Source organism: Lepeophtheirus salmonis, chromosome 4 (assembly GCF_016086655.4).
Source record: "Lepeophtheirus salmonis chromosome 4, UVic_Lsal_1.4, whole genome shotgun sequence".
Classification (NCBI taxonomy): domain Eukaryota; kingdom Metazoa; phylum Arthropoda; class Copepoda; order Siphonostomatoida; family Caligidae; genus Lepeophtheirus; species Lepeophtheirus salmonis.
The window spans coordinates 19,775,851-19,788,067 of record NC_052134.2 but is presented as its reverse complement, the minus strand read 5'-3'; the positions used below and the strand labels follow the sequence as shown (position 1 = coordinate 19,788,067).

Genomic DNA, 12,217 nt, shown 5'->3' with positions numbered 1-12,217 from the left:
TTCCCCTTTTATTCTTAGTATTATTTAATATGTGTATATGTAAAGTACTGTTTTAGCTTCTATGTTAATAGTATAAATAGCTGTAACTCTCATGTATTTATCAGAGTAGTGTCGAGTAACAATGATGTCTATAATATACTTGTTTATGTTTAACTCCTTTTCGTCTCATTTCTCTACGCATTCTTCTTATTTCTCTCGGTTTTTTCCGTGATTTCTCTTTCAAACGCTCCAAAAAAGGCTTTCTTATAATTGTTGTTGATAGTGCAGTACTTGGTAATTAATTAATATTATAGCATGCACATCTCAGAATACTAATGCAACAACCTTGCCAGCCAATTGTTGCGTTTTCTCAAGCATTGGATTCGGTTCATGACGTGAAATCAACTCGGCTGGGTATCGATTATATTCTGGAGTGTAGTAATGGAGACATGCTTATCCAGAGACACATATCGTTGAAAAAATTGTACATATTTATTACTGTTGAAGTTTTCTAAAAATGGCTCCAAATCATTATCATGTTGTTGCTTTTGATGGATTATGATATCATGTGGTATCCCCTTGTCAGACAGCTTTTGCATGTCCACATATTCATCTCCAACACTTTTATTTGATATTTATATAGTATCGGCTTTGTCAATTAACTTCAAAAATCGTTGTGGACTCTTTCCGATGTTTTCGTCAGTAACTGCCTATTTTGGACATCCACTTCCTCCATTTTGTTTGACGCTCTTTTTGTCTCCTTTAAATTTAGGGCCACAAGACTCAGAACACTTGATGAGTTTTATTGAGCAAAGTCAAACTGGGTCATTAAAATCTAAAATCTAAGAATGGAATCAAGTTGATAATTGTTCGAGTCGACTCAACGCTAGTTGAAATGGCATTGTTTGTATGTTTAGGGTTATTGTACAGTTCAAAAAGTATGTAATTGAATCTTTTGTTCTTACTGAACCCACAAAAAATCAATAGTATTTTTATCAATTGTGAAATACCTCAAATATATATTTTATCAAGATCACACCTACTTGCGCGAAGTTGTTTTTTTATCACATATATTAACTAATAGTATTGTAAAACTAATTCAAATGTGTTAAATTACTGTAATTATAGACTTTATCCACATAAAAAACTTGCTCTTTTATTTGAATGCTCCAGCTCTTTCCTTTTCAAACTTATTTATCATTCATCATGCAGCTAGGACAAGGAGGAGGAGTGCTACAAAGCTACAATTAGGCATGTATAGGCGAACAAAAAACAAAACAATGAGAAACTGATAAGTAAGACAGCGCTACTGAAAGAACTAGGATAAAACTGGCCGGCAATCTTATATGTATATTGTATATACACAATGTAATCAGTATTTAGTTCAAGGAAACAAATATAGATGTCGTTACATAAAGAAAATATATAGCTAACGTCCACCAACGCACTAATCGCCCATTTTCTTCTTTCACTTAGTACGTACACTGTCTGTATATTCAAGTTATACAGGCCGAAGGAGTGCACGCTCTCTTCATGCATAATCCTAATACACATACATAGGTGTACACATTCATCAGTGTTGCCATTGGACCCTCTTGTGCGAGGTTCCGTTTCGTCTATTTATGTGTATAAAAAGTTAATGCAGTTAATACAACATTATTTTTTAACTATTTATTGTTATAGAGTGTTTTTTCAGAAAGTTAATCTCTTGTTTTGAATCTACTCCGGACTCCATCCTTTTAATTCAATAGGATGAAAAATCCTTGACCCAACATTGGTGCACACTTTGAAGTAAGATAAACAAAAGTATTCTTTGTTAATAATAATCTGATAATAGTATACGTTTGTTGTTGAGTTCATAGTTCAATATTTTTCTTTTTCACTCACTCAGATCTAAATTTCCAAAGGGTGCAGAGAATTTACATAAATACATTTATGACTAAGTGGATTCATTGCAGTTTTATTGGTATTTTTTTTCTTTGTAGAAATATTGGACTTAATTATTTTCTTAGTTACATGTTTCTGACGTTTATATATTTATTACAATGCTTCTTTCCATCAGGATGGCATACAATCAAAGGCTTAATTAATGGAGAAAAAAAAGTATTTCACATATATATGTACTAAGAAATATCTCGTTAAGTCCGGATTTCGCTATGCATTTTCTATTTCAACATTATTTTACTAATAAAATCCACGAACATCTGCATTAGCCCGGTTTCAAATAGTTTCAAATATCCCTAGATATTTTAGGAGTATTGCTGTAGTTCTACTAATACTTTATAACAAAGAGGCTATTTCTTTTATATGCGATTTTTCCGTTATTTTGTTTTTTAGGATATACATACCTACATATTATTGCTCCTTTTAGGGGAACCGTTTTTTCTGCAAATCTGTACATATATTTTATATATACATACCTAACACACAAATTTACAATTTATTTTATTGTTAACTGTCGATTGTTTTGCTTATTTTAACCAAATCGGTTTTCTGAACGGTGGTTAGTTGAATTAGAATTAGCCACTCTTGTTATTAAGGTGTGAACAAATCCCAACAATTAGTCAATAATAATTCCAAGTTGGATAGAATTGGGTCACTGATTTTGGACCTTTTTAATTTATTGTGGGAGGGAAGGTTTCGAGATGCAATAAATGTAACAGGCACGGCGAACTGCTTTTGTAGTTGGAGTGTAATAACTCTGATTTAAAAAAAATTTGATTCTATGTTAGATGAACAATTGTCATCCTATGCTCAAACAAGTTCTATTCTTACATCTAGAACGTCCAGGGAAAATGAAATATGTGATTTATGGGTTAAATCGATTTTCAAGATTTAGAAAGAGGGCGGTTGGTCCTCATATTTTAATACAGTTACATTATGAATTTTCTGTAATAAAAATAAAATACAAAATAAAAGTTAGTTTAAAAATGAAGGAAGATTAAAATACAATTTTTTTATTATTAAAAACAAAAATGCAAATTAAACCTTAAATTTTTAATTTACACTTTTCCCCTTCTCCACCAAAAACTGAAACTAATTGGCCACATGTCCACTTTTTGGAAATCAAAATATTAACATCTGACTATATGATAATTCTCAAAAAGTGAGGTGGCCATGCTCACCCCCTGTCGCGCGGCCCCTGAGTAATGAAGTGCTAACTGACTGTTAATATATAACTAGGTAATAATTACTAAAAAATTATCCATGTAATTCTTTAACTTGAGTACATATATATGTGTTGTATCAAAATAAAAACAGTCTTGTACATAAATCAAGAAAAGGAGAAAATCTCAATTTTTTATTACCTCATATACAGGGTAGAGATTTGAAATCCGGAAAATTTAAAGATGGTGTTATTATTCAGATAACATCTAAAGGATTTTCTATTTTGTCTTACACATATTTTATAGACATATTTGAATCAATTATATAAATAAACGATGAAATAATTTTGGAAAAATTGATTTTAGTTTACTTTTGTGTTGACGGGCCTCATATATCAAGTTATTTAGACTTTTATTTTCTTGCTTATATGGCTAAGGTTTATAAGGTATAATCATTTTAATTTTACTTATTTACACATTAATTATTATTTTCTTTGTTATTAAGGAGTTGCTTATTCAGTTTTTGTTTTATGTTTATAATATAATATACGTATTAAATATTTAGAAAACGCTTATAACACATTCGAAAAGTTAGTAGTATCAAATTCAATTTCCAACTTAAGAAGCTTCAACTAACGCTTTTTATTTCCCTTACTAATATTTTAATTTTTTGTGTGTCATGAATCGTAGGACTGACTAAAGAGGCAAATATTGGGATGATTTTTTTTTTTTTTTTTTGTATGTAAGTAGACTGTATATTGTATAGGGATTAATTACAACTCAGTTTCATATTTCTTATTAAGACCTTGTTAAGGAGATTCAAAGCATAAAAAGAGACTTGGAGTGACGTTACTAGGGTTGAGACATTTTCTGACTCCGAATTTATTCGGTTCGGTCCTAAGTGATTTATTATCTATATCAAACTGGATCGTCATTTCATCATTTTTTTCTTTCCAAATTTAGTTTCTACAATAAAATAAAATTGGACCGGATCCAAATCGACTTTTTAATATTATTTTAAACAAATTTGACTGCATCTCCTCTCCAGACTGAAGTAAATACGAGTTATTCACAATTAAAACGGTTTTAGATCCGGGAAGGATACCTAGAACGAAAGCCAATACTACATTGTTTGAGGTAAAATCGTGGACTTGACTTTAAATCAATCTGGATTACTTTAGGGTGAATATTTTAAAATACTAGATAGAAGTAGGGACTATTCCTATTAATAAACAATGAGAAAACAAACTTTCAAAAATCAACAATTGTCAGCATGGAGGCGAAAAGACAAGTGGTGTCTGATTTGCTCCAAGACCAAGTGAGTATCGTGAAGATCATGAAGATCGTATGGTGCTCCCAGAGTCTTGTGTCCAAGATTAAAAGTATGGTGGCTTCAGATCAAAGCTTTTGAGAGATCCCTGGCAGAGTTTGATGCAAGGAAATTGGGATAATCGAAGACGTGATTCTGTGATTACCAGAAGTCAGGCCAAGTCGATGAGGCAGAATGCCAAGGCTCACAATGTCGGTTATTGAACTGTGAGGAGGTATGTGAAGGATTTGGAGAAGGCCTCTTATGAACGACGATATCGACAACTACTTTCAACCGCAATCAAGACCAACCGGATCAAGAGAGACCAGAAATTTTTTACTTTGTTATAGCATAAGTGGTCCTTCAAAAAATATTCCCCCTCGACTATGCCAATTGTACTGTAGTTGAGAAGAAAGTTTGTGTTAATCCTCAGCGAAATTTGGATGGCCTCAATGCCCTGTTGAGCAGTAGTGGGGGGTCATATCCGAGGCATTTGTCAGAAATTTCTGCGGCACCTTTAGGTCCAGGTTTGAGGTCATGGTAGAATTCAATGGAAATCAATTCGAAAAATAAAAATACATATCAATAAAAAAGTATGTGATATAGCTTCAATGTTGTACTCCTTTTCATTTTTGCAAAAGTTTACCCTTTTTCTTTGTTATAAAAAGTCCACTATTTTACCACCCACACTTAAAACATGCAGTTATTCAATTTAAAAAGTGCAATTAGATATTTTTTTCTATAATAGGAGTAGTAAACAATAATCCTTTATTCCTCCAATTTAATTCCTTTAGTAATAGATATCTTGCATTGTAAAAGTGCGATCGGATTACGCTATATAGTGTTAGAAAAATAAGATTCCGTACTAAAAAACTTTTAGGGATTATTTAAGTAAGCATTGTTTGAGCGGTTGTCAAAGATGGACACCGGCAAAGAGAAAATTCGCAATTATTTACAGTTTTTCTTCGAAGAAGGGGAAAATTTAAACCAGGCGAATAAAATTGGGAATACTGTTTGTGGTTACCATTCTTTAAAAGCTAACTTCGTGCAATATTGGTTTAGTCGATTTTGTTCCGGTAATTTTGATGTTAAAGATACAATGAAAGGCCAATTGTCAAAATTGGGGATAAAATAATGGAAATAGAATAATACTGTCATGTAAGCACTGTTTTGATTGCAAAGGAGAGATTGATGGATTTATTTTTACTACACCTTTATAAAGGACTAAAGTACACGCTATACGCGGTACAACAATATTTATTTGTCATTTTTTTATAAGTAATAATCATTTTAGACAAAAAACTATATTGTAACTTTTGAAAGATTTTTTATTTATCTCTCATTAGTTGTTGTTTTTTTTTTTTTTTTTTTTTTTTTTTTTTTGGGGGGTTCTAAGTTGACTTTAATTGACTTTAGTAGTTAAAAATGTTATCCCGCCCCCCTAAAAATTATGATATTTTGAAACTTCAAGGAAAGTCAAAATTAATTTATTAAATAACGTTCAAATTTTATTTTTCTTAATTTTTTGCCAAATGAAACATTTTTGGAATAGGTCCTTCTAACATTTCAGAGAAAGATATAATGTAAAAACCTGTCAAATCTGCATATCTGAAGCAATACATAAGATCAAGATAGAAAAAATAACATGGGGTGGGGGGGGCTGTTCTTCAAGGTAACTATTTTTTGTTTTTTATTCGTTAACAACATCTTTAGAAATATGTAGAATCAACAAAACAAAAAAAAACATTCTTTATAAAAATAGTTATTTTACTCTATATATAATTGGTCAATAATAATCCTCTTTCTTGGAATTTGGATCTCTTCAGATATGGTATTAAAAAACAATAACAATTCAAACACACAAAGATTAAAAGTCATTAAGGCATTGTACATATATTCAGGAGTATCCGCAGGGAGGGGGTTAGATGGGATGTAGCCCTCCCCAAATTAAGGAATACTTACTTTTTGCTGGAAAATTTAATCCTTGATATGTAATCTTAGAATTGTTTTTTTTTGTGAATAGCTTAGAATTTTTGTAACTTCTTTTCAAAGAATTTAATTTTTTGTGAGTAGGTGTAGATTATTGAATTTTTTTTTTCCAACAATTTAATATTTTAAGTTCAATTTTGGAAATTTTTTCCCAAAAAAATTAATATTTCAAATTAAATTTTAAATTTTTTTTTCTAAAAAAATCAATATTTAAAATAAATTTTATTCATTTATTTAATTCAATATTTTTAGTTTAGTTTTAGAATTTTTTTACCAAAAAATTTAATTTTTGTAAATATTTGGGAATTTGTATAAATTTATTCCAAAAAAATCTAAAATTTGAAATTAAATTTTTTTCATATGTTTTCCCAAAAAAAAGTTAATTTTTTGAAAACCATACCCTTCCCTCCCCCTCATTTATGTATCTAATCTAACAATGGAAATTTGATATATCTAGCTTTAAAATGAGAATAAAGTAAAAATGATTTAAGATTAAACTTTATATCTACGTACCTATATTCTATACATTTTGAAAAAATAATACTTATGTAGCCCATCAACACAGCACCAACCTCAAACGAACACATTTCTATGTATAAATTATTTTGATAAATCCTTCGAAGACGCTGCTAATTACATATTTATCAATCAGCTATAGAAAAAAGATAAATTAAATTCTATTTTTAAAGGCTGTATCGGAAATAAATTATGTCTTCTAATTGGCCCATCAACACAAACGCAATCTTGTACAATCTTTCTCAAAAAATTTCGAATTATTATCAGCAATTTCTATGAACAAATTATTAAGTATAATCTTTAGGAGGCTCCACAAATTGCACTTATAAGTGACAAAATCCATTGTCACAACAAAATAATTATAAATTGTTAGATTTTTATTGAATGAGTATATTGAGGGGAAATTAAGTTTCATATATAAAATGTAGTTTCTACAGTAATTCATCATTGCTGGTTATATTAACTAGTCCTCCTTTAAATTTGAATAAAACCCTATAATTGAATTATATATATGTCTGTGAAATATTGGGCCGTATGTATAATTTACTGTCACTACAACTATCTTAATTGGGGGGGGCTACAGCTCCTCCAACCCACCCCCCAAATTAAGGTAGTTTTGCTTTTTGCTAAAAAATTTCAGTAATTGAAATTTATTTTAATTGTGCAATTTTTTAATCCAAAAAATTAATTTTTCTTTTAACTGCTATGGATTTTTGAAACTTTTTCGTAAATTTCTGTGGAATTTTGAATTATTTCCTAATAATTTAATATTTGAAATTAAAATATAAAATTTTTTTCCGAAAATAAATTTAATTTTTGGATTTATTTATGAAGTTTAAAATAGTGAATGGGGAATTATTCATTATCTTTATTACTTTACATAAAGTGTCTTAAATCTAGCTTTGGATTCGAGTATTACTCGAACTGAAAAATATATATCTTGCTCACCTAAAGCGGACAATTTTCTTAGTTAATGGATAACCCGCAGGGGAGGGGGCTAAATTATTATCTTGCACTCAATATGAGTAGGTTCAATACTTGGTCGTTCGAAAAGAAGGAAATATACTGAATGCATATTGACTTCAAAGACAATTCTAATGTCAGATGGTGTAGTTGGTATAGTATCCTAACACTCAAATTTTTTGACTTGAATCCCACACTACACATAATTTTAAATTTAAACAGTTTTATTAACGTTTTATAAGGTAAATTAAATAATTTTTTTTTTTTAAATTGTTAATATGTAAATAAATGAATGGGAACAACAATGTTGCACCACCTATGATCGTATGATTCGGTTCAAAACAACAAAATATGTAGATACCTGCATATTTATACAACTCTTATGAAGACATGTATATTTACCTGGATTCTTATCGCTTTCTCAAGTTGACTATATATTTATTATTACGTTGTGTGTATATGTATGATATATTAGGGTGATTCTATATAGTGGGACGAAATATCAAAGGATAAGTAGGTTTTAGCCTAGTTAATTGGTTAACCTCTTGCATTAGTGGCTAAGAAGACAGACCACATTTGTTCAGTCGAGTCTTAGGACCGATCCTTCAGACTATCAGTACTAGAACTTATTTATAAGAAGAAATAAAGTTGAATGACGTCATCAAGAACCGAACTTTAAGTTTTTAGGACTGATTTGCAAGACTGAACTGGACAGGACCGAGAGTGAACTAGAAAGGACTGCAGTTTTCAGTTCTAAATAAGGAACACTATTACAGGATCATATTTATAAGATTATTCTTGCCAAAGCCAAGCTGCTCCAGCCACAATTAATTAAGCACGTTTAGGGGTGACCTCAGGGGGTGGCTGGAGGGGCTGTCCTCCATAAATTCAATATTTTTTCGTTTTTACTATAAAATTTAATATTTGATATTTAATTCTTTGTGAAGAGCTTATATATAAAAGAAATATAATTTTTGAATTTTTTTGACAAAATTTATTTTTTGTGAATAGGTGTGTATTTTTGAATTTTTTTTTCTACAAATTGAACATTTCAAACTTAATTTCTGAAATGTTTTTTTTTTTTTAAATAATTTAATTTTTGAGAAGAGCTTATATTTCAAAAAAAAATCATAAAATGTAATTTATTAAATTTAAACACTGATGATTTTCCAAACAAATTTGATTGCACCAATTTTTACAAAAAAATGTTAATTTTTGTCTTTTTTTTTTTTTTGTTGAAAAGAATTCCAAAATCTAAACGCCCCTGATGTTTTGTTAAAATATCTTTGAGGTTTCTATGGGTGTTCATTGGTCAATTATTCTTTTGTAATTAGAAAATTAAGTATAATTTTTTTTTTTTTTTTTTTTTGGGACACTTAATTTTGTTGGATGAGAATACATTAGGGAGTAGAATGATATTTTGGTAAGAGAAATTATGGAATGTATGAGGAATAAATATCTTTTGAAACCCCCTAATGTAGATTCAAGAAAGAATTGTGAAGAAAATTTGAAAAAAAAAAACATGCATGTGTGTTAGAAGAAGGAGATAGGAAAAACAAAGCTTCTTCTCAGAGTGTTGTTGTCTCATTTCTTTGTGTGTTGTTTTCTTAGGAATAAAGAAGGCGATAAGCTGCTGGGACAGGGGGGGAGTAAAAAAAGCTACCCTTAAAAATAACAATAATAATGAAATGAGACAAAGTCTGATTTTTCTTTTCTTAATGCCAGTATGTATAGACATTAGGGATTAGATGAGAGATGTGAATGTTGTACAGTTGTAGCTTAGGGTGACTTGATGATGCTCACTTAAATCGAACTTTTTCTCTTTTTTATGGTAAAAAACTGCGCATTTTGCAATTTGATAGAATTATATTTATAATGATCTTGAGCAACAATGAGATTTTGAAAAAAGTGGAAAAGCTACCTTAATCAACTTCTCAAGTATGTAAAACTTGAAACTTTTACATAGATAGGGGCATATTGAATTGAAACGAATTTAAAATCTACCTCAAAATATTGCTTACATGAAGAAATATTATATGTATATTGCAAACAGCTAATTCGGAATAAATCTTTTTTTTCGAAAAAATGATTTAAATATGTTTAAATCACTTTATCTTAATCGATAATATGTTTTTTTTAAATATATTAGAGATACTAATTTATTATTTTTTTGATTATTACTTGGAAATTTAATCTTCAATTTTTTTTAATTTTTTTTTACATTTAATTCAATTTTTGAATTTTTTTTCCATAAAATATATTTTTTTGAGAAAAGCTTTGCATTTTTGATTTTTTTTTAAATCTAATTTTTTGTGAAAGCTATGGATTTTGAATTTGTTTTGCATATTTTTTTAAGTTTTGGTGAGAATATTTGGGGATTTTTGAAAAACATTTATATAATATTAAAGTTTGAAATTTTTCAATTTTTTTTTCAGAAAAAATATATAAGCCAAGCCTCCCCAACCCCTGTGACCCTTTATTAATATATAATATATCAATGAAATTGCACAAATTAACACGTTATGTCTCAAAATTAGGAAAAATGGGTTCCATACATGCCTCACTTTCATGTAGTTACTATTTAAAGAAGAAATATCCATGATTGGAAAGATTATTTAAGAGCCATAAATATTAAAATGCCTCTTTTTTGATAGACTTTTTGTAGATTCACTTAATAATGATCTTTCAACTCTTTTTATAAGAGCTTAAACCAACTTCATGTGCCGCTATGTTCTAAGGACACACACATGATAAAATACAATAACAACAATAAGCACTATTTACTAATTATCTCTTTGTATGAGGAATAATTAGGTGTATTACTTCATTTTTAGTGTAAAAATGTATACTCGATTTTGTTGTTAGCTATTTTTTTAATATCTAGTTTCCTCAAATAAGCGTTTTAGAGCTGATTGGTTGAATTCCATTTGTCTCTAGTTAAGCTGTGTACAATGATTGAATAATTAGTCCAGATAGTTGTGTCCGTAGGGTTTGGGCTGGAGTGGTAGTAGCTAATTTGGGATGGTCAAATTAAGGAATTATTGCTTCTTAGTAGAAAACTAAATATTTTTCAATTTTTTGGAATTTTTTTTTTTTTTTTGTGAATAGCTATGGATTTTGGAAGTTTTTCTCCAAATAATATAAAATATAAATTTTTTTTCTAATTATTTTATATTTGAAATTTTTTTCTAAAACAATTGAATTTATAAATAATAACTATCGATTTTTGAATTAATTTTTTTCACAAAAAATTAAATATTTTGAGTATAACTAAGGATTTTTGAATTTTTTTTCCAAAAAAAAATTAATTTAACCCCCACACCCCTAAACAAATTAAAATATATAATCGTGCGGACGCCTCTGGATTAACACTGTTTTTTTAGTATCTTGAGGTCATTCAATATTGGGACACATGAGGCCAGTGGTGCTGGAGCCACATAAGCCAAGTGGTCATTAGCCCCACTTTTTATGATTAAGTGCAATAGTTCTGTAATAAAATTGTAAGGTTCTGTGACTATGATACCATTATATCATTTGCCAACTTTCCACAGCTCTGCTGTAAGAGGCCGAATACGTATTCCTTCCCTTTTTAAATGCCCTTTTCTTTTAATGGTTGCTTGACCTTCAAACTAACTACATACAGGGGGATATTCTTATGGCCCTATCGGATCAAATATTCGATAAGTCCCTTTTTCTTAAATAATGAATGTATTTTACGCTTAAAGAATCATAATTTACTTCTCCATGTTATTTTTATTATTTTTTCCACCTTTAAAATAATAATACTCAGACTCATTCTGAAATAAATAAGTGTCGTACAGATAAGATAAATCCCTATCTATCAATGTACTAGTATGTCAGCTTGAAATTAGAAAAATACAAATAAAAAAGGTGAGAAAATAATAGAATACTTAAAATTAAATGTAGAAGAATCGAATATGACGTATAATAATTCTCAGTGGGAGTCGACGTCCTCTAATACAAGTCCTTAAAATATTAATTATTATAAGTAAGTTCCCACATCTTGTTGTCATCTACGTCATCTACTAAGAGTTTATTCCATCACTCGATAAAAATGTTTAAAAAAACCAGTTGACTCTCTAAAAAAAAAGAGCAGTTTTTGTGTACTTCGATAAAAAATTTATTTCAACTTATTACTTTATTAATATAAAAAAAGTTTTTAATTTTTTTAACAAATAAAATACAATATTTTTAATGGTTTTCTTGTGCATCTAAATTTATATAACAGAACTTGTATTTCTATAGTGATGTAATTGATTTCCACATGATATGGGCTAGTATAAAAATAGCAAAAACTTTATGCACAAGACTCTTCTTAAAAATGAAGAAAAAA

The 12,217-nt window shown here is 29.0% G+C and overlaps 1 protein-coding gene across 1 annotated transcript in view; it reads left to right on the top strand.

The window, feature by feature from the left end:
* Positions 1-1,518: 1,518 nt before the first annotated feature.
* Positions 1,519-12,217, top strand: part of LOC121116981 (mitogen-activated protein kinase kinase kinase 1) — a 28,972-nt gene continuing 18,273 nt past the window's right edge. The window contains exon 1 of the mRNA XM_040711299.2: positions 1,519-1,770. The gene's annotated coding sequence lies outside the window, so the exon portion shown is untranslated. The remainder of the gene's footprint in view (positions 1,771-12,217) is intronic.